The 27,676-nt window shown below is 46.2% G+C and overlaps 2 long non-coding RNA genes across 21 annotated transcripts in view; one reads left to right on the top strand and one right to left on the bottom strand.

The window, feature by feature from the left end:
* Nucleotides 1-25,329, top strand: LOC107322216. Its single transcript, XR_001558868.2, has 4 exons — nt 1-310; nt 809-887; nt 11,958-20,989; nt 21,926-25,329. It is a non-coding gene; the product is annotated as an uncharacterized LOC107322216 (long non-coding RNA).
* LOC107322215 overlaps nt 11,906-27,676 on the bottom strand; it is a 148,058-nt gene continuing 132,287 nt past the window's right edge. For 2 of the 20 annotated variants that reach the window (XR_004309191.1, XR_004309186.1), the window contains exons 8-13: nt 22,081-27,676; nt 19,349-20,354; nt 18,865-18,975; nt 16,461-17,133; nt 15,951-16,015; nt 12,539-14,892 (exon numbers count right to left, since the gene is read on the bottom strand). This is a non-coding gene — a long non-coding RNA (uncharacterized LOC107322215). Of the gene's footprint in view, nt 14,893-15,950; nt 16,016-16,460; nt 17,134-18,864; nt 18,976-19,348; nt 20,355-22,080 lie in introns of all 20 variants that reach the window. The other 18 variants (XR_004309188.1, XR_004309195.1, XR_004309197.1 and 15 more) reach the window with 18 other exon arrangements.

The following is a 27,676-nucleotide window of genomic DNA, read 5'->3' as shown; positions in this document are numbered from 1 at the left end:
TCTGCTATGAACTCCTTTTGCTCCCATGCAGCCAATGCTCTGCTCTTCTTTTTGCACCCTCTGAGCTGAGAGCCTTTGGGTGTGCAGGTAGAGGCAGGCAAACTGTGAGGCTGTCTCTCCTCCCCCAGCCTCCTGCTTGCATGGAATCTGCATCAATTTGAGTGTGCCACGAGTTGCTCAGGTTTAGGAGGAGATGACCTCTCACTTCAGAGTTATTGGGAACAGCTTAAAGCCTTGATTCCTCTGGAAATGCAGGAATAAACATGGGGACCACTGGGCACCATCTCTGTGCCCGTTCTGCTGTTGTGAGGTATGTGCATCCCTCCCAGACCTCCTGGCCGTGCTGTTTTGCTTTGCTATGCTGGACTCCTGCTTGCTTTTCCTTTCTAGGAGAAAAGGGGGGCTGGGAGAGTGTCAGGGAAGGCCATGTGGTGCAGCTCTGCCTTAAGCACACAGCTTCTCCCAGTATCAGTAGCAAAAAGCATTTAAGATGCTCTCGGATCTAAAAGCTGGCTCTTTTTTTGTCCAGTCGTAAAACCTCTTAAAGAAATCCAAACCGGAAAAGACAGGCAGGCACCTAATAGTGCAAACCAGGAAGGGGGGGGATAAACCACAAAAACACAGAAGGATGCTGCTATTTTCCTTGACTGATTGGAGCAGTGTGAGCTGCTGGCTCAGCAAGGGAACAGCAAAGGTATAAAGCAGGGACATATATATATATATATATATATCCAAGAGGCAGATGTACCACCAGTGTTTGCCATTCCTGTGATTATTCTTACCTGTTCTCCATTCTTATTCTTTTTAGTGCCTGGGGATCCAACCTGTGGAAATTGAAGTCTCTGAGGATTCCTCTGTGACCAAAGACTGGATTTCTCTTCTCAAAGGTGAGTACCATGAAGCGTGCTATCACATGTACTGTTCTTTCCCATATCATTCTGGTCATGTGTATATTTGGTTATTGCTGGATGCTGTGAATGGCACAGGTCACCCATGCAGTGATGAGCACTGCAGGTTTGTGTTGGCACTAATGAGCAATTGTGGATTGTAGTGCTTGTTGTGAAACCATTTCTTTATTGCTTGCAAATACTGCAAAAAGCATTTATTCTTGATTTATTTCTTTTCTGGGCAAGCCACCTATTGGCCGAGTTCTTGTAGCTTCTGGACACTAGAGGCCTCTAGATGCTGTACTATGTTTAATACCAGTTGTGGCAGCTCTGTGCAATTAGCAGCCGCTGGGAGCAGGGCAGCAGGACTGGTGGCATCCAGCTGGTTTTATTTCCCTCTCCAAGCATTGGTGCAATGTGGGATAGGAGCTGCAGGAGGCGTGGGCTGGGAGAGCTCAGGGTGCAGCAGAATTCATTGCTCTCAGACGGTCGGTGCATGTGCAAACCCAGGCAGCAGGCTGTAGTAGGGGGGTTGCTGTGTCTTTGGACACGACCCAAAAATGTGCTTTTAGAAAAACGTTATGAAACATGAAAATAAGCATTTTATATCCGAGTTATAGCAAAATAAATAAATAAATAAATAAATAAATCCTGCACTGGCCCACCCAGTGCTGCATTTCTGTCCTCCACAAGCCCACACATCTTGAAGGCAAAGGGCTTTGGTACATGGCTGCCTAAAGCAGCCCAGGCTTTGTTTTCCATCCCAATATTTCTCGTGGAGACTTCAGGCTGAATCTCCTAATGGGAAGGGAAAGATTTCCCTCCTTTCCCCTTCCAGCTCCATCATGCCAGCACCAGCTGTGGCTGACATATCTTCCTTTCCAGGCAGTGCTCCAGAGCAACCTGTTCCCCAAGTCTTAAGCCTATCACACCAGGTGACAAAGACTGGGGCAACGTGGGAAGCCCCCACACAAATTCAGGTTTGCCCCATCATCCATATCCCAGCAAACAGCCACCAGCCTGTAGCAAGTAGTTGAATCTAAGGATCACCATAAGCTGAGGTGCAGATTAAGAGCAAGACCTCAGTGGGGTTTGGGTGTCTGAAGCCAACCCTGAGCCCAGTGAGCCCCATCCCCAGCACAGACTGGGAGGCAGGGTCAGTCGCTGTGGAGCCCAATATGCTGCTGCTGCCCTTGCTTCCAGAAGCTGTAAATGCCATTACAGCTGATTGCTGCAATTAGTGCACAGCATGCTCCTGCTGCAGGGATGTTCCTACTCACCGGGGGCTTTAGCAGATGTTGGGGTGCAGTTTGGCTTCTAGTTCTGCAAGGAAGACAGTTTGCAGCTGATCCAACCTCTTGACTGCTCAGTGTTGCTGCCCTGCTCCTTTAAGCAGTAGCCAGAAGCCTTCCAAATATTATCATCTTACCAAAAGAAGAGGGGGAGGGAAATTAAGAAAGGAAAAAAAAAAAAAAAAGTGTTTTGGCATGAGAACAATTTCTCCATTACCTCAATTAGTTCAAATGATCTGGAAAGGTTCTCTCTGGAGAAATCAAGTGAAATCTCAGCCAGCAAAGGGGCTGGTGGCTGCTTGGTTGCTAGAGGTGTTGATATGAGCGTTAGTCAGCAGCGTAGATTGCAGTGAAGTAAGTCAGCATTGCTGTCGCTGCTGTCTGGCAGCCGTCATAAATTAATTAATTATACCACTGCAGTAATTGAAGGCCTTATTCTCTTTGAGTTCCCAGCTCTGGCACCTCCCTGCCTGTTGCAGAAGCTGTCCATCAAGTCAGCGAGGGCTGGGTCTCACCGAGATAATCATTTCCTGAAAGACTGTGAATCTCTTCCTAAAAACTGAGCAGCAAGTGCAGGAAAGATGTGGAAGAGCAAGGCCAGCTTTGTGCTGCCAGCACCCTGGGGTTGCTGTCCCTTTGCAATAAGAAGCAGAAGCATCCCCATGCTCCCTGGCAAAGCGATGGGGTGCTTTGATTTGGTGGCCCAAATCAGCTCAGTGCCTCCAGCAGGGCTGAGACCAACCCAAACAAAAGCTGTGGTGGAGTAAAACCGAGATAGGTTGAGAACATTCCAGGTCTGGCTCCCACACCAGTGTAAATCAGTGTCCACACACTGGTGCTGGTGGAGCTGTGCCAAATTCCACCAGCTGAGGGTCTGGATTGCATATTCTACCTATAAAAATGGTGTTTAGGATATCTTGGCAAAAGTCGGTATTTTAGCAACCCACTTATAACTGGGGCAATGCTGTGTAGGGATGAAATCCAGTTGCACTGGTGAAAAAAACCACTAATCAGGCTAAAGAAAATTACAGCATGGGTAATAGCTAGCTTTGCTCTGCTCTTGTAAGGTTACTTTGTTCTAAGGTCCCTGCTAAAAATGGTTGGATACATGGGGACAACCACTGAATTGCAATGAGGAAGAGGAGGGAGCACCCTCAGTCCCAGAACTTGCTGCTGGTGCTGAGCTTCCAGCACATGAAGTTAGGATTGGAAGTCCCTGCTCCAAAGATAAGTAATAGTGGAAAGGTTTTTGGCTTTCCTTATGAAAACAAGGCACGTTTCTGGTCCTTGTAATGATGAAGAATGGAACCAAAATCTTGAGGCTCACAAGGGTGCAGAATAATGAAGAGCTCCGGGCCCCATGCCTGTTGACAGCATCCCCAAGTGCCAAATCCCCACAGTTCTGAACAGCCCCAGGGAATTATTCCTAATATCCAATCTAAATATCATCTTTTCTCATGATAAAGGTACAACAGTTTTGCCAATCCCCTCAGGACAAAGCCCCATGTGGCCGCTGTTGAGTTGGTCTGGGAGGGGATCCCATCCCCTCCTTGTCCCTGCACCCCAACCCTCCTGTGCAGTGACTCATTGCATGATACAGTGCTTTCAGAAAACAGGCCTTCAAGGTGTGCAGCCCTATAGGAAGCCCTGAGAGCTATGGAATATTTTTGTAGGCCAATAAACCTCTCAATTAGTGCTGTAAATGAGGCAAACGCTCTTATTCTGGACAGTGCCCAAGACATAATGCATTTCTGCCATTGCAGCAAGAAACCCTTTAAGCATCTGACTGATTTGGGTGGCAAAGGAAGGGAAGGCACATAAAAAATGCAGCCAGCCCTTTCTGTAGTTTTCCTATAGAAAAGAGAGGATACTGTTGCCCAGGGATGCTGCGAGGTGATGTTTTCAAAGCAGCTCTCAGCAGTGTTGGATTGTTAGGGCAGCATTGCAGATGTGCAGAGTGCAATGCTCTGCTCTGCACTCTGGGTGAATGCTCTGGCAGCTCATGGAGCTTGCAATGGGGGAGGCAGGAATCAGGCTGAACCAGAATGGAATTAAAGGAAAACCAGCTGTATTTCTCTTGCAAGAGAGAGTGACTGTTTTCTTTATTTTAATACCTGCTTTAAAATAGCATGTCTAACCATCAGCTTATTTTGTGATGAATGATTGGAACTTGAGCTGAATTTTTCATGTGATTCAGCAAAAATAGAGAAAGTGCTTCAGGGGAGTAACTGTGTGCTACTGACCTGCAGGGGACAGGGGAGGGAGGATGGAGGCAAGGCTGGCTGTGACCTGGGACCCTGCTTTGGGGGTTGTGTAAGCAGTGGGGAGTGGGGATGTCACCCTCCAGCACCTCAATTCATCAGCTTTTATTGGTGTGTAACTGAGTGGGGCTCTATGGAACAGAGCATCCCACTGCCATCACTTTTGAAGTCTCTTCACATCACCTGGCCAGAGCATGGGGCTTTTCCTCCTCTGCTCCTCAGGTCTTTTTACTTGCTGGGAGATGAGGGAAGGCACTGCCATGTTGTTTCCAGGCACTTGGGGTGAAAAGCCTCAATTACTCAATAACCAGCCAAGCACAGCAAGACCAGAAGCAAAAAGTGCTTCTTCTAGCTTCAGGACAAAGGCTAAAATCTGCTTGAGGAGCTAAATTAGCCACCTCAAAGGGACTTCTTCCCACCCCCATTCTGCTCCTGGTGCTCACAAGAATGAGGTCAGTGATGAATTCCCTGCTATCCCCACCATGCGTACCACCTCTCCTTTCCAACCCAATCTAATTAGCACTGTAAGGCAAAGAAAGGCCAGTCTGGGGCCCTGGGTGCAAGGGTGGAGTCTTGAAGAAATTGGGACAGAAGGTTCTGGGAAGATCTCATTCAAACAGCTGCAGTGCGATGAATTTGGATGAAATGCACTGATTTACATTAAGGAAAAGCTGAGCTCCTCCCATTCTGCTCTAGGCCAGGAGGTAATGGGATAGAAACAGGAATAACTGAGCCATTTCTGATGACTTCTTGTCCATAATGCCACAGATGCAGCTTGTGAGGTTGGACAGAAAGCTGTGGAGTAGGTCAGCCATGCAAGTGCAGGGCCCCTGTCTGAAGGGCAGGCAGAGCATCCCTGGGATTGGTTGGTAGGCAGTGCTGTGCTTTGTGATGGCCACAGCTCTCCTTGTGCCTCCTGCTTCACATCCTCCCAGCTCAGCTCCATCCCATCCCATGTCCCCCGCAGGGTCCTGTCCCAGCCCAGCATCCCATAAGCTGCTGCCATCTGAAGGGGTTTTCTTGGTATTATGATTCTGTGGTCAAAAGGTTGCACACACTATTTTATTTTTTTCTTTTTCTGATGCAGAGGCTTAGAAAGAGTGGAAAGCAAAATATTTTGATAATTATTCAGGCCAGCGGGTTACATAAAAGGTTCCATGGCCCTCTGCATCAAACCTTAACAGTTCAAACCACAAATTCTGTTTTTGCAGCCATAAAACATTCGGCCCCTTTCCCTCCCCACCCCCCTCCCCCAAAAAATAGAGATTAAAAAAAAGAAATACAATAATAAAATCCATTTTCCATTTGCTTGAAACTTATAAAATGTTATGTGGTGTAAAAGGAGGGTTTGCTCCCAGAAGGAAACTGCCCCTAGAGGTTTGTCTGGAGGTGCAGTGGGAGCAAGAATGGCCATGATCACATTGAGTGACCCTATGAAGACAGGCTGAGGGAGCTGGGCTTGTTCAGCCTGGAGAAGAGAAGGCTGTGGGGTGACCTCATTGCAGCCTTTCAGTACCTAAAGGGAGCCTACAAACAGGAGGGGAGTCAACTCTGTGAAAGGGCAGATAATAGCAGGACAAGGGGAAATGGTTTTAAGTTGAAGGAGGGAAGATTTAGGTTGGATGTCAGGGGGAAGTTCTTTGCTATGAGAGGAGGAGGTGCTGGAACAGTTACCCAGATTGCTTGTGGATACTCCATCCCTGGAGGTGTTCAAGGCCAGGTTGTATGGGGCCCTGGGCAGCCTGGTCTTGTATTAGATATGGAGATGGTGGCCCTGCCTGTGGTGAGGGTGCTGGAGCTTGATGGTCCTTGAGGTCCTTTCAAACCCAATGCTGAGGATGTCACAGAACAGCAGCATCGGTTTCTGGTTTTTAATCAACATAGAGGTTTATATGCAGAAATCCCAGTTGTGTGATTATTTTTGCTTTTTGAGGAACCATTGTCTGTTAGCTAAAAAGCAGCAGCGTTCCCCTGCGTGGTAGAATTGGACACTTCTGGGGACTTGCAATATTCTGCAGAAGAGAATGAAAAAATAGCTGTGTGGAAGTGACAAAATTCTCCTTGCTTTTCCATTTATAGAGGAAAAAGAAAAACAAAAAACTCATTTTATGTTCTTGTTGCATGGGGGACATTAAAAAGTCATCTAATCTCCTGCAACTAGCTCTAATTAGTGGGCAAGCATGAGATCTGGGAGGAGAAATAAATCCGTGACCTGGACTTTCTGCAGCACATTTCTGTGCCACATTGAAAGCCCCGAGTGTTTTGCTTTTGATCCCATAGGCTTCATAATTAACAGCTAGAGAGGAAATGGGTGCAGCAAGGAAACACAGGACTTCACTTGGGTAAATGCTTCAGCATTTGCAGCTCTCGGGGATGGGGATGCACAGAAATGCAGCCAGGAGCTGTAGTCCCATGCAGAGCACTGCCACAATTCACCTCTGTAGTCACTGCCAGTGCTCCTCACCTTCTCCTGGAGCCTTCTAAAGGCATTGGGCTTTCAGCAGTACTGAATAATGACTCTGTGCCTAATTAATGACTGGATCTGGGAAGGAAAGGATATGGTAGGGTAGGGTAGAGTGGGTTGGGTTGGGTTAGAATGGAATAGAATAGAACAGAATAGGTGAAAGTTTGGACTTACCCAAACAATTGCAAAAGAACAGTGGGAATTTTCTGGAGCCCATGCAGAAGAAAACAATTCCATTACAACAGGTAAGTAATAAAGTGCTATCCCAGCCAGAAGAATGGACCAGAATAGGCTGAGAGGAGCTCTGCTTCTGTGTCCTGCACATCTTTTGGGTATATCTCTGTTAGCAGTATATTTCCCTTTTTATTTCCTGCAATCTCCTTTCTTGCAGTTGTCAGCTGTATTCCATTTAGTTTTTGCATTTCTCTCTTATTGCCCAACAATCTAAATGAGACTGCCAGCCTGTGGAGCTCCTGACATCTAATTGAGCCCTACGGTTACTACAAAATCCATCCGCAGCTCTCAAACCAGAGCAAAATTGAGCCAGATATCATGAGATCACTTGGAAAATCTCATTGCCTATTGGAGGTTACATGGGGCTTAAAATCATCTGCTTCATTATTGATGAGAAGGGGGGAAAGAAACGGGAATTATTTTAATCTGTGTATCCTTGTAAGGCTTTTGACAAGCAGTCAAACCACCACACTAATCCCTAATCCCCTGATAATCATCACCCAGCAATTTTAGAACATGGTCTCCAAGAATTGCAAGAGGAGCCAACCAAAAAGTCTGCACATCAGAGGGCTCTTACTATTATGTTTTATTAGTATTAGCCTTACCATTATTATTATTTTTTAAAGCATGCCTCCAGCACGTCTCATAGAAACCTCTTCTCCATCTGCATTGCATCGAGAGTGGCAGGAAAAGGGGCAAAGTCAATCACCCAATGCAGAACAATGTTGAGGGGGACTTTAATAAAATGAAAGTAATTCTTCCTTTAAAAAATTACATAGTTTGCCACACATTTTAAAGCAGAGAACGCACTGCATAACTCCTAACCACCAAGCGAGCCGGGAATACTGTATCCCTTTATTCTCTGAGTTTAATAGTTATAATTAGAACCTTTCCTATATGGTTTCTGTATCAACGTGTAATTCTGAAAAAAATCCCTCTTGTCTTTCCCAATAAACTGAGGCATTGTTACACTGACTGCAGTGAAACCAAGTGAGAAATGGAGATGGGGGGTTTTGAAGAGGGTTTTGGGGTTGTTTGGGGTTTTTTTTTTTGCCTTTTGTGAGACCGAAAAATTTTCCAACTTACGATGTTCTCGCTTTGCATCAGTTCTGTCCCCACAGTGCTGCTGTCCTTACATGGGGAGCTGCTGGAGGCCAGGGGCAACTGCAGAGAAGTGAGATTTCCAAAGCTAAGTCTTGTTCTTAATGCATGTGTTTTCCAGAGTGATCGTGGTATGACCGTGTGGTTGCGCACACTCTCATGTTGGTAGTTGGTTGGTCTCTGCTCATGGGTAAGAGCAATAGGATGGCAGGTGATGGCCTTACATTGCACCAGGGGATGGTTATTAGGAAAGATTTCTTCTCAGATAGGGCAGTTGTGCGCTGGCACAGCTGCCCAGGGAGTTTGGGAGTTGCTATCCCTGGAGGCACTGAAGAACTGTGGGGATGTGGTTATGGGCATGGTGGGGAATCATAGAGGCCTTTTCCAACCTTAATGATTCTATGTATGCATTAATATTTTAGAGCGTAGTTATTTTCTTCATTGTGCTTTATTTTCTGTCTCTCCTGCTCTGTGTCTGATGATGGGTATATGTAGAAGTGGGCTTTAAAACACACATCATTGCCCAGGGTTCTTCCTGTAATCAAAGCACATGCCCACCCATAGCTAGTCAGCCCAGTGTCAGCTGGCTGGTTTAGAGCAGTGCCAACTCCTACATGAAGCGGAGAGCATTTAGCAACAGGCAGAGGAGAGAAAGCAGTACCTGGAGGATGGGATGCGTTGCCTTCAGAGATACACAATATAAAACTTATTTGTGCATATTTACATATAGATGCAGGGAGGTGCTTTTATTTTTTTCACTTCAGTGTCTGTGTTAAATTTGCAGGGGTTTAAGCTGATGAAAAACCTTAGTCTGGGGGTGTATGTGTGTCACTGTGATAAAAGCTGAGGTCTCTCTTTGCCCCCAGGTCCCAGCCTTGCACTTTGCAGTGAGTTGGGAGAACACATTTGGCTGCAATCTAGACATAATTTTTCAAAATCCATTCCCTTCTTTATTTTTTTCCCCTTTCCCCCCCCAGAACTCCCCTACCCTCCCACCCTGAATTTATGGGTCAGGAACCCTCAACATTGTCCTGATGGATTAAGCAGAGACAAGTTGTATCAAGTAAATTAAAAATGAAATAGTTACAGCTGTTGGAACGGTCTCGGGGCCGGAGGAGGTAAAAAGACTTTCTACCCTTGAGGGGCCTGGAAGTAATCTGTGAAGCACCAAACACTTAAATAAAGGCAGCTTGAGTGAGAGCTGACGACTGGGGAATGGGAGAGCATCCAGCATCCAGTACAGCACTGCCATGGATGTGTATTTGTGTTGGGGTCTAAGTTAATAGAACAGAAATGTCAGGGAATAAAATATAGAGTGATGCTCATCCTCAGTGCAGAGGAAATGCTAAGTCACAGCCTGAAGCAATGATTGAGCACCTGGTGGGAATGCAGGGCTGATCCTGGGGAGCTCAGGTGTATGCAATGTCCCTGAGTGACCAGAAGAGGTGGAGCCAGGATCTACCCCTTCCTAGCCTTCATTTAAGGGTTGGCAGTAGAAGTGAGGGTATCTCACTGGAGATTTCTACATAGCAGAGATCTTCCAAAGGTAAGCAGTTTTCTTCCTTTGTTTCTGTGTCTACAGCTGCTGTATTTGGGCTTGTTCTCATTTGCTGCAGCCTGGGATTGTGCTACTCTGCTATTGTTGCTATACTTTTCATCCTGTTTTAGTGTTACACTCAGCCTCCACTCACTGCTGGCACTGGCATCCCAGATGGGCTGTGCCTGCAGCCTGTGGCCTGGGTGGGATTTGGCTGAAGAGCTGAAATGGGTCTTCCAAGCAATAGCATCTTTTGCTCTTCAGTGTCATTAGCATCATTAGCTCTGCAGTGTTGGAGAGAGGAAGTAGAGGAGGATGCATCCCCAGCAGCAGGATCTACTGCTCTGCTATAAACCTCTCCCCAGCTGGATGTAAATCCTTCAGTTTTCTGCTCGAGCTCAGCATCTGCAGCTGCACGTTTATTCAAGCAGCAAACAGGGCCAAAAGGAGTAAACGTGAGTGATGGGACCATGAGCATGAGAACATTATGTAGCTCCCACCAGTGCGTGGAAGTCCCTGAGAGCCCTCATTAGGGTTGCTGTGATCCTGGGCTGGGCAGGGTCCTGTGCTGGGGGCATACCTTCATCCTGCACCCAAAGCAGCACAAGGGCATCCCTGGGCATGGCTGTTCCTTTGGGTTGTATGTGTCACATTGTGCTGAATTTTTGCCTTTGTTTCTGTTGACGTTTATTGTTGTTGCCATTATTACAACTCCTATTGCATTAACACATAGATCCCCTGTCATAACATAGAAACCCACTGTGCCAGTGCTTCCTGATGTGAAGTAAAATGGGGAGGAGTGTCCCAAAGCCCCCACAGACTTACTAAGGCTTTCTCCTCTCCTTTGCTGCTTGATACTTTTGGAATCCCACGGTATTTCAGCCATGCGTGTTGCTTTATATCCTTTTCTTGTACAGGAGCTGTGTCAAGCTTAGGGGTTTTGTTCTTGGTTTTGCTTTGCTCTGATTTTTTTAATACGTAACTTCTTGTAAAGTGGTTCTTTCAACTTTTGCAAGCCTGTTAACAACACACACAAGCTGCTTTTCTCATTTGAGAAGGATGCTTTGCTTGGTTCAGGGTTTTTCTTAACAGAAAATGTGTTAATTTGCAATGCTACCTTGGAGCCAGAAATAGCTGCCAATGCATGGTCGCTTTTCCAGACAAATACTGGGGGTGGTGGGAATATTTCAAGTGCTGTGGGACTTAAAACTGAGCATGCCTTGCTGAGAAAACCAGTATGCAGCATGGCCAGCCACGCTCTTAATAGGAGCACCCCAAAGGAGACCATCCCCATTGGTGGTGTGGGGCTGGGGTCCCTCTGCTGTGCCATAGGATGCTGGTGGAGCCACAGCCATTCATTGCTCATAGCTGCATCCTGGAGCCCAGACGAGAACATTCATTTCACACCACAGATGGATTTTTTTTTCCCCCTCTTTTATCAAGTTTCAGTATAATAAACAAAGGGGATGATATTAATTCGTTGGCAAAGGCTCCAGCTAATGCACAAATAGTTTTCAATACTGGCACACGGAGGGACTTTTTCACCATATAGTAGCCAGTCAGACCCATATCGGTCCCAATGGCAGCGGGAAATAGGAACTCAAATCTTTTACCTTGAAGAACAGCTGCAATTCGTACTCTCCTCATAGCACACTTTTATGTTAGCAAAGCAAACCAGCTCATCACAGTGGTATCAAAGGAGACTTTTCCAAGGTGTTGCCATACAGCAAAGGGACAATTCAGCATTTAATCATCTGGGACGGTGGCACAGTGTCTGCAGCAGGGCTCTAGCACTCTAGGCACATTGGTTCACTCTTCTGCTGCCCTTTTGAGTATAAGTTTTTCAGGCTGCCAGTCATGAATTTAAACCTTATTCTTGACTTTTGCCAAAGTCATTCCCAAAGGAATGTATCTAAATCGGTGCCTAATTAATTGAGGTGGAGGCAGCTGTGTCCAACCCCATCACTCCTTCTGTCTTCTTGGCTTTCCCTATAGGTACCCTTAGCCCTGGACACAAGCAGAGCTTTAAATGGTTGAGCTGTTCTGAACACAAGGGATATTTCATGTGGCTGATAAGCCTATTTATTTTGTAACTCCAGCTCTTGTTAACCAGATAACAGGACAGCAGCGGTGGTTAAAGAGGACCACACTTTATTGCTTTTTTTTTTACTTTTCTTCCAGAGTCAGCTTTTGAGCATTCCTTTGTGGAGCTGAAAGAACATAAAGTTATCACAGAGAACCTCATTAAAAGTGTTTAATGAGAGCAATGCAATCCCACAGTCCAAGGATCAGCATGATAGCAAGGACAGCCCAGAAGCCTCAACCCACCGGAGCTGGACATCACCAAGTGACCCCATTCACCGAGCAACATGCTGACTGCTGTCACCAACACCCAGACAAGCACAGGAGACAAAGCAACCTAAGAGAACTGCACTTGGGTAACAACACCGGCGTGAATTTCTCAGCCTAGAACAAGCCAAGATTCACTTCTGGCCAAAATTCCTGCACTAATGTTAACCACCATCTGATTACATGAATTTCCTGAGGTCCTGATGCAAGCCCCGGTTATAGAAAGGGCTCACGTGGACACACTGCAGCCCTGGTCTCCTGCCTGCTGGTTCCCACCTCTGCCTCTGGTTGGTCCAGTGCCCCATGCAGCCCCATCACCTGCATTCTACTCCCCACTGGAAAAACATGCTCGTTTTCAAAGGTAAGAGAGTCTTGAGTTACTAGGAACACAAATCATTATGACTAAAACTGCATTCCCAATTTATTGTATTTGTTTTATTTATAATTTTATTACTTATTCCACATTTTCCATATTTTCCATGTGTTTCACGTCATTCTGGTCCGTTAGGCCTTGACGTGGAAACTTGGGCTCTTCTCCCTGCCTGATGTATTGAAGGCTTTATAAACGACCTTGTTTCATTGTTTGCTCTGCCTGTTTCCATCCCACAGGTGTGTGGCTAAAGCTGGGCTTGGGACAAGTCCGAATGCTCTCTCTGCCTGGGGAATAGGGTGGGGCTGAAGGCAGCAATTAACGCAGTAAGTGGTGAAAACTAAGCAAATTGTTCAAGTGGCGCTTTAACAAAGAACAGTTTGAGACTCCTGTGATTTGTGGGTTTTCTTTTTCATGTTAAGGAAAGAAGAGAGATGGAGATTTTTTCCACACAGTCAATGTGTTGCATGTGCACACCCAGACTTCTCACTGAACCAAAAAACAATTCACTGACTGAGGAAACTCTTCCACACATTAGTTCGTTCCCTGCACTGCACATCTGCTCCTGGAAGGTAATGTCATGCATCTGGGTCCATGGTTAATTGACTATTTTCTCCTCTCCTAGATGCATAGGCAGCAAGTATTTGCTTTCATGCTCACATCTGACCACAATCTGTGAGCAAATCAGGCATGTTCAGTAATGTTGCTCTTAGCTGCGCTTCCAAGGTTTTGTGTCAACAGGAACATTAGGTCAATTTGCAAACAGACCCAGAAAATCTGGTGCAGCATCTCTCACACTCTTGACAGGGACTGCTTGAATTCAGCATTGCCAGGCTAACAGTTGTCATTCAGCTCTTGAGCAGATTTGCACCACCACCTCATCTATTTTTCATCAGTCTTGCACCCTCTTTGCCATCCGTGTCAATCTATGAGTTCAGTCTGATTCAGTTCAATCCCACACAAACCAGCACTCAGACCTGAGTAGTCACTTGGATAGCAAAAAGATGCTCAGTTCCTGCAAAGGAAAAGAAAAGTCCAAGAAGCAACTCATTGAGTTTATTCCAGACAAACTCCATGGCAATTGGGATGATTCTTAAGGTCCCTTCCCCAACCCAAGCCATCCTATGAGTCCAGAGAAACAGGAAGATTGGATTAGAACATCTGGTGGCGTAATTAGATTTGCTAAGAAGCTGACACTCCAAGCTGCTGCACCTCCACAACTGTTGTGCTGCATCACCTCCACTTCCCCATGCTCTGCAGCTGCTCTCGCCTCACCCTGTGCTAACCCTGGTGCTGACCTGCCCCAGCTCCCCATTAGAGCTGCAATTAGGGGGTGACTCTTAATAGCGAGGTCTTGCTTCAGAGTGAGGAGAAATGTTTCTGTAGCTCACACGCCACAATTAAAGATAATTTAAAATGTAAGTAATTGCACTAGGTATCTGGAAACTACTGTAGAGGTCTTGTCCCAGGCATCTGACGGGCACGGTGGTGTATTTTGACAAGTTTTGTGCAGATTTCCATTAAATACCGACTAGCAGCTCTATTTTCTTTGGAGTCACTGGTCAGGAAACGGTGATTGTGAAAGGTCGGGTCTGGAAGGCTTGGGAGGGGATGGAGGTGTTATTCACGTTCTGATCCATGGGGATCCAGTTCCAACATAAATCTTGCAGTTGCTTCATCCTTACTTTCTTCAGTCTTTCAGCAGGAGAAAGGTACAAGCTGAGCCACAGGGGTCTTCTGTTGAGTTTCACTGCCCCTGCTGAGATGCAAGGCGAGGTGGGATCTACAAAATCGGCAAACTGGAGAGTCTGGTTTTAGACACCTGGCAAACAGCAGAATGGTTGTATCCCCACCCATCCTATCTCAGCATTGCACTAAACCTCCCAGTTTGCAAAAGTAGATGAGAAATTGCAATTTGTTCAAGGCTTCTGCAAGGTCAGCAAAGTGTGAACATCCTGCAGAATGCACCCAGATACTTTTAGAGGCTCAGCAGTCCCTGAAAGAGCTTTGCATCGTGCAAACAAACTGTCAGATGAGCTTGGATTCTGCCACATGTCCTAGTGCTAAGGAGCCATCTGTGTGCAGCACACTGCACATGACTTTTCCTCTCGCCATTTCTTCTCCTTCTCTTTTCTTCCAAGTCATCTCTTTTTTGACCTACATTTAAGATATAAAGTGAATCCCAGCTGAGCACAGAGTTAAATATGCAGCCCAGTACCAGCATGTAAATGAAGAGTCAGTCTGTCTACATCAGAGCAAGAACAAGCACATGAAAACAGAATGATCAGAAAGTGGGAAGGGACCCATCCTGAACATAGTCACCTTCTTTCACATTTCATTGGTCTGGCTTCCTCTTTCAGTTATGGAGACTCTTCTCCAAAGTCATTTCAGGTGGGCCTGTAAAAGAACTTCAGTGTCACAAAAATGCAGAGAGAAACCTGCACCACACTTGAAAACTGCACTGTTATTTCTGCTTCCATAACCAGTTTTCTCACATATGCTCAAAAGCCAGAGATAACTCCTCTGTACTATAGATGTCTTCAGCTTGTGCCTGTGGGTAGTAGAATTAAATATGTGCAGAAGCAGTTGCATGATCAGGATCTCTGAAAGTTCTACCTTTGTATAGCGAATAGAAGACAAAATACATATAGGAAAGCAAAGCTATGAAAGCTTCATCCTCATTATTGCTTTCAAGTGGCTGCCTTTCTGTCTATCATAATTCAAATGCATTGGTAACACCACCAAAAAAAACCCTCAAAACCATAATGGGATTTCATGAAGACCAGAAATGAAATCAAATACACTCATAGAAAATAGTTCTTATTTAAAGTGTTACTTACGTCACAGACAGGTCACTAAAGCTGAGACAAAATGACCAGAGCTGGTTGGGGGCTTTGGTCTTTTCAAGAGCCTACTTTAAGCTCTAAGTTGGCATCACTCCCTTAAATTTTGCCTTTAAAGCCATTGAGATGCTCAGACCCAGCACAGGGCACATTGCCATGACCCAGGTGGGGACTGAGTGCCCCTGACCAATGTCACTGTGCCCCAGGCAGGGGCCTGTGCGATGCCTGGGTTCTCTTCAAAGGGAGGTTTACATTACCATCACAGCACTGCCTTCACCTCATTTCCTAGCTCAGCCCATTTGGAGAGCATTCTATGCTCCGTCACACAAGGGACAGGAGGGGGGAGAAACACAGGCAAAACACATCTAGCTTTGAAACACCAGCATCCACATCTCCAAACCTGTGCAAAACCCTTGTAGGACTCTTGGAGGTAAGCTTTTGAAAGTGTTTTAGAACACATCATACATAGGAAAATAACGTGCTACAGAAACTTGGCAATGGGTTTGTCTCCAGTAGCCAAGTTGGGCATGGAAAAAAAATAAAAAAATAAAAAAAAATTAGACAATAAAAGGTCTTTTCTAGCCAAGTTTTAAGTGAGTATACAATACATACCTTTTTTTTTCCCCCGTTCCTTGCCTTAGTTATTGGCCAACTTGGCCAGGATCTTATGGAAAACACTGAAATGGAATTATTATAATTGTGTTGGTTTTTTTCCCTTTCTTTTTGACCAAGCAAAAGTTCTTATAAGCAATAATTTAATTACAGCAAAAGCATAACACAGACACAGTCTTAAGGATGCATCACCAAAAGAAAACCCACAGCTCTTTCCTACACCAAACTTTAAACTACAGCTACTTAGTGTGCACCAGTGAATAATACTATCTCTACTTATATTTCTTACTTATTTATTACAAAGCCTGTCATAAAGTGGAAAATTACTGATGCTGATCACCTTTCCAACCATTCTGGGTGTAATAGAAGAGTTTTGCAAAGCTGAACTCAGTGAGAGAATAAAGGAGTCAAGCAAAAGAAAGAAACAGGAACCACCAGCCTGAGATCAACAGGAATATTATAAGCTGCGGATTTGGAGCCGTGTTAAATCGTTTCCTTTCTGCCACTTACTGAGTGAAGAAGGCCGTTCCTTTGCAGAGTTGATCTGATATGTTCTCATATTCTCTAGGGAAATATCCTTCCAAGTCAGATGACTTCTTAGCAAGTGAAGCTTTTGCCAGCCGTGTTTACCTCCTGGCAAATTTCTGTCTTTTCACAAAACAAAAATGCAAGGTTTATAAAATAAATAAGTCACCACCCCATTTCTATTTTTACCATGGGAAAATGGGAGAAAGCTGCAGCAATGGAAAAAGCAAAATATTTTCAGTTTGGAGAGACTGATATTTTTAATAGAATATATTGATGGCAAAGAGAGCAGAGTGTTTTTCCCTTGGTAAAATTTCATGGCAGAACACCAAAAGCTGCACCAGAGTTGGATGGAAAGGGTAAAAGCAATGAGCAACACTGGAGTCACGTTGGATGGGGCACATACATAACAACCTGATTGCTGACATGTTCAGTGAGTGGCTGATGGCCCCTGGTGACGTGCTGGTGATGTATGAGCCCATAGGGAGAAATATCTGCAGAAATTCTGAGGAGAGGAGTATGTTGTTTTGTTGCAAAGTTTAGAACTCATCCCACTGCTGCGTCATCAGCTCAGGTCTTTGTCCCAGCCATTCCTTTGTCTCTTGCTCAGCCATGACCCATTGCTCATCTGCCAGGCCAACAGGACACCAAATCCTGCCTAAATACAAGAACCTCAGAGCATCAGTAAGGCATCCCACCCAGCCAAAGAACCCAGAGGAAGCTTCTAAGCTTCTATGAGTCACTCATCATCTCAAGCAGCATTAGAAGGAAATCGCCTTAGGGCACTGTCATCACCATTTGTGAGTATTCGTTGACAGCAAATGTCTGTGCTACTGTTATGAACCTCAGGCTGGGCTAGGTTTGAACCTAAGATCACCACTTTTAACACATATACATTGGCCAGCTGGGCTGCAAAATGGAGAATTCAGCATCACCAGAAGCTGGCAGTTGCTTTAAAGTTAACGTGCATCATTGCATAGCCTTTGCCAGCAACAGATGCAGACTGATGGACTTAGCTTAGTTAAGAACAAAATATTCTTACATCCCAATGAACCTACAAAGAGGGAGGTGAAAAAATAACCATTAGTGATCTGGAACTAGACTTGTTAGCAGGGGACAAGACTGCAAATAGATATACACACACAAACTTCTGCCATTGTTACACAATCTTTCACAGCTACCAACAACCTGCACATTATCCCTGAGTCTAGTTCATGTCCCCATGGTCTGATGGCATCACCAGGAGCGTGCTCATGTGTTCCAGCAAGGGAAAGCAGCACAGACTGGAGGCTTCCCAGGCTGATGCATGTGTCACCTAAAAACCTCCTTCCACATATCACATTGCAAGACATCTCCCTGAATTTATACTGCCTACAAACCAACTGGCAAACAGACATTACAGCTTCTCCTAAAAGTTAGGTGAGAATCAGCAAGGAGGAGGCTGGACTATTTTCTCCCATCTCTTCTTCCAGGCTGCTCAGCTCAGTCTGTGTAACCTCATCAGCCTCCTAGCAAAAAGCTATTTTTGCCTCTTAAACAAGCACAAGAAAAACCTTAGTTGAAGCATAACAGAAAAGAGCTTCATAGTTTGCCTGGAGAAGGGGAATGCAAGGTGGTGGTTGGCAGCTCTCTATCTTATCTGATGGAGCCTAGACCCAATTTTGCCTAAGATCCACAGACAAATTGATGTGCTCACAAAGGGTGGCTGAGATCCTAGCAGAGCTGAAAGCAGCTTGAGTACTGACAGAGCACGCTGTTAGTTGTTGCTTACAAATGATTCTCATTAAGAGCAGAAGTCAGGCAGTGATCGCCTTCTGCAGTTGATAATAGTGAAGGAGGGAGATGGTGGAAAAACGAAACCTTGGAAAATAAAACTTATTTGGCACCGCTGATTAAAACCAGTTTGTGTTTCATTGTGAAAGGCTGTGTTTGCTCAAGGTTTATTCAGCTCTGGTCTCTTCCATCCACATACGGTTTGTTTTAATGACTGTGGAGTTATATGAATCTATTAATTTTTTTTTCCTGAATGTTTCATAATAACAATGCCCATTTTTTTTTCATACACCACTTTACAGCCACGCGTCTGGAAATACATTGCAAATAAGCAATTAAGGTCAGCCCTATTTTGAAGATGGAGAAACTCAGAGTCCAAGCAAGACAACTATTAAGGAGCAGTGCCAAAATTTGGCCTTTTGCTTCATCTTGTCAAACTAGAGCTTCTTGAAGACAACAAGGATGCATGAAAAGCATTTCATTTAGTTGGCAGTAACTCTGGCTCAGGTTGGGCAGACAAGAGAACAGCAGCAAGGACAGACTGACTCATGCTAAACAACAGAGGTAGGAAGAGGACTTCCAGTAATGACAGACTTAAGACACTGCAACCACTTACATCCCAAATCCAGCGCTGAGGGATCCCCCTCCAATGAAGGGCTTCACAGGTTCCTGTTTTCTGACGAGACCTTGCTGCATTTATCCCCTTCATGTTCTTTAACAGGAAGATCTGGAAAGGTTAAAGAGCAGAGTTGAAAACCAGTAAGATAATATTATTTGAGGCAAATCTCTAACCCTTTAATCAGGCTACGTGGGAGGCAAAAAAATGTTAGATGCAAGGGAATATTAAATTATTAATACTGTGTTCAAGTTGAGATTAGTCAGATTCCAGAGACATATAGTAACTAACTGCTGCCACCTCTGATATGGATATGTGGAGGCAATGAGCAGGCTCACAGCAAGGAAGCAGGTCCTGGGCAGGATATTGCTGCCAGACATTGTGGTGATGCACTCAGCCCTTCACATAGCTGCTGGATGTAAGGCCACAGCCCCTGCAAAAGCTCAGAGCAGCTTTATTCCAGGGTGCTGCATGATCTTCTTACCTTTCCGTGACATCCAACCCAACCTGGGGTGCTGCATCCAGGGATACCCAGTCCTGTCTGGTGCTCCTGGATCCCTGCACACAGGTAGGGATGCTCAGAAGTGTCAGAGATGGGAGAGGAAAAAAAAATGAGGTAATGAACAGGTAAAAAATGAATAGGCAAAAATACAGACACGATGAAGTGAAGAGTAAAAAAACATTGAGAAGAAAAACACAAAAGAGCTAAAGATATCAAGAGGGAAAGAGATGGTGAATGGCATGAAGGGAGTTAATGAGAGCCAGAAATGCAAGTTGGAGAAATGTTGATTTTATTTAGCATTAATTGCAGGAAAGAGCCTATAAAGTGTGGTAAAAAAATTATTAAGTACCACTATGCAATGCCAGCTTTATGCCAGCCATCCCTACGAAGCAGGTGTATTATTCCTAGTTCCCTAGGTATAAATAAATAACTGCTTTTCCATTTTTTTTCTTTTTTTTCTTTTTTTTCTTTTTTTTTTTTTTTAATGATGGCTTTTCATTAATTTTTACTGCCATATTGTTACAGTTCTGATTCCTCCAGAGCAGCTCTGGAGATCGGTCAGTGCTGGAGCGTTTGTATGCAGGTCAGCACATGTGAGCCATGGAGCCACTGTCCATGATCATAGCACCCCAAGGGGGGCAGCCCTGACCCTCCTGCCCATGCACCAAAACATGACTTCACCCATGGTCTGAGCTCTGACAGCAACATCTGGGTAAATACAGAAAGGAACCTGATGGAAAACGGATGGATAATAGACAGTTACAGGGTGACATGTATTGCATTGAGGGCTAACACAGCAAAGCCCAGGAGAAGCAGAGGGACCAGGTTATCCAAAGAACCTTACCTGAGACTTAGGTTGCCCTGGGAAAGAACATTCTGATGGACACCAACCTGGTACAAGCACTGGTATCACATCAACCTATTGGTCCTGGTGTGAGGGACAGGGAGTTGGGCTTCCTCTTCCATCCCAGCCATCCAGCACTCCTGACTGCATGAGAAAAAGGAAAATAAAACCTATATTCTGTTCCACTTTTAACTTCCTGCTCATGCCCATACACTCCTCCTGGCATTATTACAAACAGGCTCCAACGTCGCCTTTGTTAAGAATGAGAGCAGAGCACATTTCCCCAAGCAATGTTTGTATCAGCATTTTCAGGCTCCTTTTATCGAGTCTCGCACTTCTCAGAGGAGGCTCAGCAGGGAGATGAGCTCTGGATGCTTTTTCCTAGCAACGTCTCGCTTCAGAGAGGCCACCAAAGACGTTCAGGGAAGCAATGATTCCCTGGTAGTGCCTCAGTCCAAGCTCTGACCTGGAACCGTGGGCTCTGCAAATACGCATAAATCTTCAGCTCACGTCCAAATCATCGCAAGGTTCAGTGAAAATAGCAAAACTGCCAGTGGATCTAACTGAAGTTGTAATCCAGCTCCAGCATGATTTATGGCCTCAGGTGGAAACCATGAAGCACGATGGCCTCAGCCCAAGCCAGGGGACGTTCGGCTGCCCTAAGCCCTAAGGTGTTGTGTTACGGCATGGAAGAATCAGGGCTGCAAGAGGCATGGATGAAACTGAACAGCACAAACACGTCCCAGCAACACCTTCAACCTCTGTGCATCATGGGCTGAGTAAGCACCACTGACAAATCACACCAACCTCCTCTGCAAGGACAGAGGGAATTAAAAAAATAGATAAAGAAATAAAAATAGCTAAAAGTAATAGCAGCAAGCAACCAATAGAGGCATTTTTTCTGATTAAAAATAGCAGTCAAGCTCCACCATTTGCAACAGCGCTTCCCTAAATGCAGCAGTGCTGTGTTTGTCAGGACATTTATAATAGCATTATAATCTGTATTTCCCTTTCAAAATGCTATTCAATAGTAGAAAACCCACACTTCTTCTACCAAAACCCCTCTCCCTCCTGACTCTTATTAGCCATCTGCATGTTGGAATGCTAACAACAGCAATCAACACAAGGTGCCAGTGCTGTGACCAGAAGGGCTTTTGCCCTGTCTCTGTATCAGCACATCCCTAAGATCCTGCAGCCAATCCCTACACCACAGCCATGCATCTGCAGCACTTCATGGCTCAGCTGAGACGCTACTGCGCAACCTGAGCTGATGATTTAACATCTGCATCCCACCCTGGTGCCAAGCCTGTCTTTTTTCCAATACTCAGCACCCGTCCATGCACATGTAAATATCCAAAGGGAAACACTGCAACAGAACTTTTGACCAGCACAGTAATCCCAGACAGGACGTTATAGCAACACCTGCAATGTGTCACCTCTGGCTTTTCCAGCTGAGAGCACCGTGACTGTGGCACTGCCATCCCCCTTGGGGCACCACAGATGACTGTGAGCTAATGAGCACAGCGCAGACACTTTGCAGGATTGTTGTTCTGAAGTGTTGAGAAATGGCTCACCAGAATTGTAGAACCCAAGCAGAGATGCTCAGGAAGACATAACTGATGCCAAATGAGGTCACTTCTCCTCTCACTTTGCCTTTAAACCATGATGCCTTTGTGCAGACAAAACCTGAAAGCTGTCTTGTGTTATTTTTTCAGACCAGTTTCTCATCCCTGTGACAGCAGCGTGATGTAGAGGTCACAAAACCCAGCCCATCCCTAGGACACCCTGATACAGCCTTGCACATCAGCCCTTGTACACCCATGCTGAGGTGAGTGCTGGCAAAAGCAAAAGACACAGGGATGGTTCTTACCCTCTCTTCCAGCCTAAAACCAGAGAGATCCCCAGCTCTTCTCATTGGAAATATGTCAGCTTGCACTGAAAGGGTTTCTGCAGGCCCTGTGATGTAAATGAAGCAATATTAGTATAAAAATAAATAAATAAATTTAAAAAGGTTTTTGTTCTTTTTTTTTAATCAAGTGAAAGAAAGTGTGACAAGGAGTCAGGAGTCTGTCTGCCGTGGAATATTCCTGCAGCACTCGGGGCTGTGGTTTATTTTACTGGTGGTGACTAGTTCAAGCCACATTTAGTCAATAAATATGAGATATGAGGTCACCCCGCCATTTAGCTGTTACCCTGTCTACATATTTCACAGCTGGGCAGTAACCTTTTAACTAGCGTCTACCTCGGTGGGGAGTCTCCATAAAAAAAGAGCCAGGATCCCTTGGTCGTGGTGGGGGACCCAGGCGCAGCAGCTCCACAGGGAGATCTGAGCAGAAGGGTTTGCACCAGGCTCTGCCTTTTGCTCTCATGCCCGATTGCAGCACACGGCACCCAGTTGGGCTACGTGCAGGGACTGGGTGATGGAACCACATCCCATGTGCTGAGCTCTGCTGTAAGATTTACCCCTTCTTCCATATGGAGATGAGCCACAAGACAAGTTGCCTGTAATTCCCAGCTTTGGGAGCACCTATCCAAGGTGAGCTCCTCAGAAACATTCAGCTTCCTCAGAAGGTTTATTCTCCTCTGCCTGTGTCCACAGCTTCTCCTGTGTGCTTCTGTCTTACTCCAGAATGAGGATATCTCTGTGTTTCTGAGCTCATAACTCAAGCTCAAACTGCCTAAGATTAAGCACGAGGGTAATGGTGCCACACACAGCCAGGAGGAGATGATGCATCCCCAGCTCTGTCACAACATGGTGTGAAACCTCAAGGATTTAATTAAGGGATTCTGCTGCTGTCCCCACAGCTCCACTGTGCCTCCTTGCCCACCTCTGGTACTGCCCATCAGAAAGCAGTAAACACGAGCCTAGCCTGAGCTAAAGCACCTGGCTGACCTCCAGAAGAGCACACACATCCCTACTAAAATGAAACACATGAGTGGACATGGCAAGAAACATGCAGGGAAGAGAAAGCAAACAAAAGCAAAACAGAGAGGCTATGCTCAGGAAGGAGAGCTTTGGAGCAGAGCAGGGAGCTGTGCTGTTTGTTCTGCATGCTGCAGTACATGGAGCCCTGGGGCCTGGGCTAGCACTGAACTTGGTGCCCAAAAGGGAGAGGCAGGCAAGCAGCGAGCTCCTGCCCCCAACATGCTGGGAATCCCAGCCCAGCTCTGCCTCCCGACGTCACGCTAAGGCTCAGCACCAACACAGCTCCTCCCAGCTCTGCTGGAGCCTCCGAAATCGGAACCTCTGCTGTCAGCTGCCTTTTATAGGGCTATAAAACCGACAGCTCATGGGTAGATATTGGCCAGCATCAGCCTCTGCCACCTTCAGCATCGCTTCTGCACGTGGTCCCCAAAGCAACCCCCTGGGGCCCAGCCAACAGCCCCATGGTTGGACAAGCAGACACAGACAGATGGACATATAGAGCCATAGATAACTTGGTTAAACGTATCTATGTGAAACACATCAAGCACCCATATATAGATGCTCAGCAACGTCACCATGCTCACCAACAAACAGCAATGCCAATCCCAGCTACTGTGGGTTGAATGCTCTCAAGCAAAGCAGTGCACACCAAGGCAGTAAAGCACCTGTACTCAGACACTCAGCATCCTCACAGTACTCACACAGCCCCCACCCCTCACTGGGACCATGCAGCAGTGCCACACGCTGTCACCAAGCACAGCAACAAACACACCTCCCTGTAATGCTGGGCCCAGCGACAAGAACAACATGCAGTAACACTGCACCCACCCACTGAGAACACCGAGTGTGTCACACTCCTGTGTGTCATGTGTTTAAAAATATCCCTACCGACAGCCTTTCCCCCCGCCCCTTTTCTTTTTTCCTCCTCTTTTTGCATTTATTTATAATTTTTGAACACCCAACTTGGCCAGGTGGAAAAAAGCTTGCATCAGAGCAAAGCTGAGGACGGTGACGGGTGTCGGCTTGTTGCATGTTAAATGAGAGGAAAGGGGAAAGAAGAAGGAAAAAAAAGAAGTTTGCAATTACACGTTCTTTGCGGAGAGGTGTGGCCATTGGCTCAGGGTTTGGTTTCAGCCTCAGTCGCACAGACAGATGCTCAGAGAGGCGGCTTTCGTGGCTGCTGCAGACACACAAAGAGGAGCAGCCAGCAGCTGAGATTTTATGGGAGTAGAGGGATTAGAAGCTAATTGAAAGGCTGAGGAAGAATTCGGTCCTTCCGCTCAGTGCAAGCTGCCCAGAGCTGCACAGAGTTGACAGCAGTGGCTGGGAGCAGGCAGGTCCCATGGAGGGGCTCAGGTCCTCATGCCATCACAGCAGCCCCCTTCATCCCCAAATAAATGCTGAGGTTATATTTAAATTATACTGTATTTAAATGTAGTGCTTCGATAGGAAGCAACCAGAAATGGAGGCATCAGGGAGCAAGGTGTGTTTGGAGAACAACCAAAAGCAAACAAGCACTGTCTCAGATCACAGGGGCAAGGGGAATTTTGCTGGCCATAAGGCAAGGCTGAAGAAATGGATAAATAATTGTTTGGACAGTCATAGTAAGAGGGTTACAGTCAACGGCTCTATGTCCAGGTGGAGGCCCAAGGTCACAAGCAATGTTCCCTCCCAGAGGAACATCTTGGAACCGGTACTCTTCAGCATCTTTATCAATGGCACAGACAGTGGGATTGAGTGCACCTTCAGCAAGCTTTTTGATGCTATGCTGAGCAATGCAGTTGACACAGTGGAAGGGAGGAACACCATCCAGAGGGACTTGGACAGGCTCAAGAAGCGAGCACATGAGAATGTAATGAGATACAATAAGGCCAAGTGCAGCATGTTGCACTTGGGTCAGGACAGTCCCACATGTGAGTATAGGCTGGGGAAACTCATTGAGAGCAGTGCTACAGAGAAGGACTTGGGGGTCCTGATGCACTCCAGGGCCTCAAAAGTCTTTTTTGTAGTGAGGGGCCCAGAACCTCATCCTTAACCCCCTGCAGCTGTGGCTGGAGCCCATCTCCACCAGAACAGTTACACTCACAAACTTGTCTGTCCTGCCTAACGAGATGAAAAAGCATCAAAAGTTGGACAGTGCAGTTTCCATCATTTTCACAGCCTTAATTAAATTGTGCAAGGGAAAAAAAAAAAGAAAACAGAAGAAAAAAAAAGGTTTTGAGCTATTTCTGATTCTTTTTCCAGGATGGGAAAAAGGATAAAAACAATGCAGTGGGAGGCCCTGAGCTTAAAACCTCTTTCCTTGTTTGCTTTCCCCTTCTTGCTTTCTCCAACAGAAAGCAGGCTGAGACACCAAGTCAAACTGCTGCCCTACCACTCAGCAGCTGCAGGGTAGGAAAAAAGCAACAAGTGGTGCCTACAATTGCCATGCTGTGGCTTTTGGAAGGCTCAGATGCTGAGCTAATTTGGTGCCATTTCCTGTTTTGCTATGGCCAGATGCAAGGAGAGAAAAGAGATGCAAAAAATCTCAGCTCCTCAAGTTGCTCATCACTGGCCCCAAGATCTCTAAGTCAAGGAAATACCACTTTCAAAGGGGCAGCTGCCGGGGAGCTGCTCAAATCTGTGCCTCCCCTTCCCTCATCCATCGCATCTGTGCAAACCAACAGGAGCCCCTTCAAGTAGCAGCCATCCCTCCAACACAAGTCCTGCCCAACAGGGAGCAGCAAGGAGGCTGCACATGCTGCAGCCCTTGCTTGAACATCTGCTGTCTCTAATAGGAACAGAAAAGCACAGCACACTGACATGGGTTGCAATGGATGAGCCTTAAAATTGTGCCTCATAATCAAGAGCAGGGCAGAATCTCACTGCTGCTGGTTGGTCACATCACCAGCACAACATCCACCATCCTAGATGACATGATGTTGCAGGCAGGGACTTCAAAAAGGACAGCACGATTGCCTAATTGGATTTCTGGTCTCAATTAGGGCAGAGGAAAACCAAATGCAAAACTGACCTGGAAAGCTTCAACCATCTGCACCTACAAGTGGCTAATCTGCAACCTAGGAGCATACAACCAGGACACAAAACATTGTCTCAAGGTGCACATTGACTCACCTGCTTCCAGCTGAGTCCAGAGATGCACCAGCAGAGTCCACACACAGCAGAACACTACCTCCATTCCCTGCAGCACTGAAGTAGTGCCAGAAGGAGTCAGTTCAGCTCTGACCCATGCTTAGCTGTGAGATCCACACTGAACCAGAGGAGCCTCAACAGGAATCCCATTGGTTTCACCTTGAAATTAAATGGAGATCAGGGCCTAACAAGCAGCTGAAGCAAAGTAATGACCTAGACCACATGTTGCCAATCAGATGCCATGTGAGGCTCATTATTGCAGCCCAAAGGTTAGAGTGGCTGCTCAAGCATTTCCACGTGGTGTTGGAGAATGAACACCAAAAGATAAATGAGTCAGTACAGGAGCAATATGAGCTGGTGGCCAGTGCACCCCCACTCACACCTGGAGCTGCAAGGAGAGTCAACCAAAGCACTAATGGTGGCTTTGCCTCATTGCATGACTGCATTTGCTAAACGATGAAGCAAAGCACTTCTTTGCTGCTGCTATAACACAAGGGTAACCTGCAGCATTCCCACCCCATGCTGCTGGCAGCTGAGCCCTGGCATTACCCTGCAGCGCTCCTCTGCTGGCTGCTGGGCCTCCTGATTACAGTGTTTAACCGTATCTTGCCAACTGATAAAAGATCAGGATTTGCATATGTTTGCATGGCACATTTGCATACTTAAAGCAATAAATCCTGCACTGTGAACACACCACCATAGATGGAGCAACCCCAGCAGCTCCACATCCCCTATCCCACAGAGGGAGCAGAAGCAATCTTAACTCTCATGATGACAAACTCCACCGCACCGCATACCATGCTGATGTAAGGGAAAAAACATGTGCTGCTTTTTCCTCCTTTTCCCCCCAAAAGCCAATTCCTCAGCAGCATCCTCAGAGCATCCCATGGGCTGTGGTGGGCGCTCAGCCCTGGGTCGCTGCAGGGAGCCCGCCCGCGGCACACCGCGCAACCGCCGGATTTATGCCACCTCTCCTAATGATCGGCTGTGGACACGAAGGAACTCCCAGCAATTTCCACCCTCAGTAGACACAGGTTTTCAGCACCGGCTATTTTTGCTGCCCACAAGTATTTTCATTTAGCTGGTTGGAAATCGGGGCTATAAACGGAGGAGGTTGGATGCTGAGTGCGAGCAGCTCCGTCAGAAGCCAAAGGAGATGCTGCCATTCTCACCCACACGCCGTGAGATTACTGCCTGGCCCTCTTCCAGAGGGGCTTCCAAGCTGGTTTTTCCTTTCTGCTGAGCAATCTGGAACCTGACTTTCCTCTGCTGTGCGTTTTCCTCACTGGTGGATGGAGGGTTCAGCACATTCTCAGCACTGCTGCTCCCAACGCGCTGGAGAGGAGCCCAGTTTTAGAGCGCATCAGCAGAGATGAGAAGTGAAGCCCTGGTGGTCACCGGTTCCATC

The sequence above is a fragment of the Coturnix japonica genome, chromosome 18 (genome assembly GCF_001577835.2).
Source record: "Coturnix japonica isolate 7356 chromosome 18, Coturnix japonica 2.1, whole genome shotgun sequence".
Classification (NCBI taxonomy): domain Eukaryota; kingdom Metazoa; phylum Chordata; class Aves; order Galliformes; family Phasianidae; genus Coturnix; species Coturnix japonica.
Note: the sequence above shows the minus strand (reverse complement) of the source record. Positions and strands in the feature narration are given on the sequence as shown.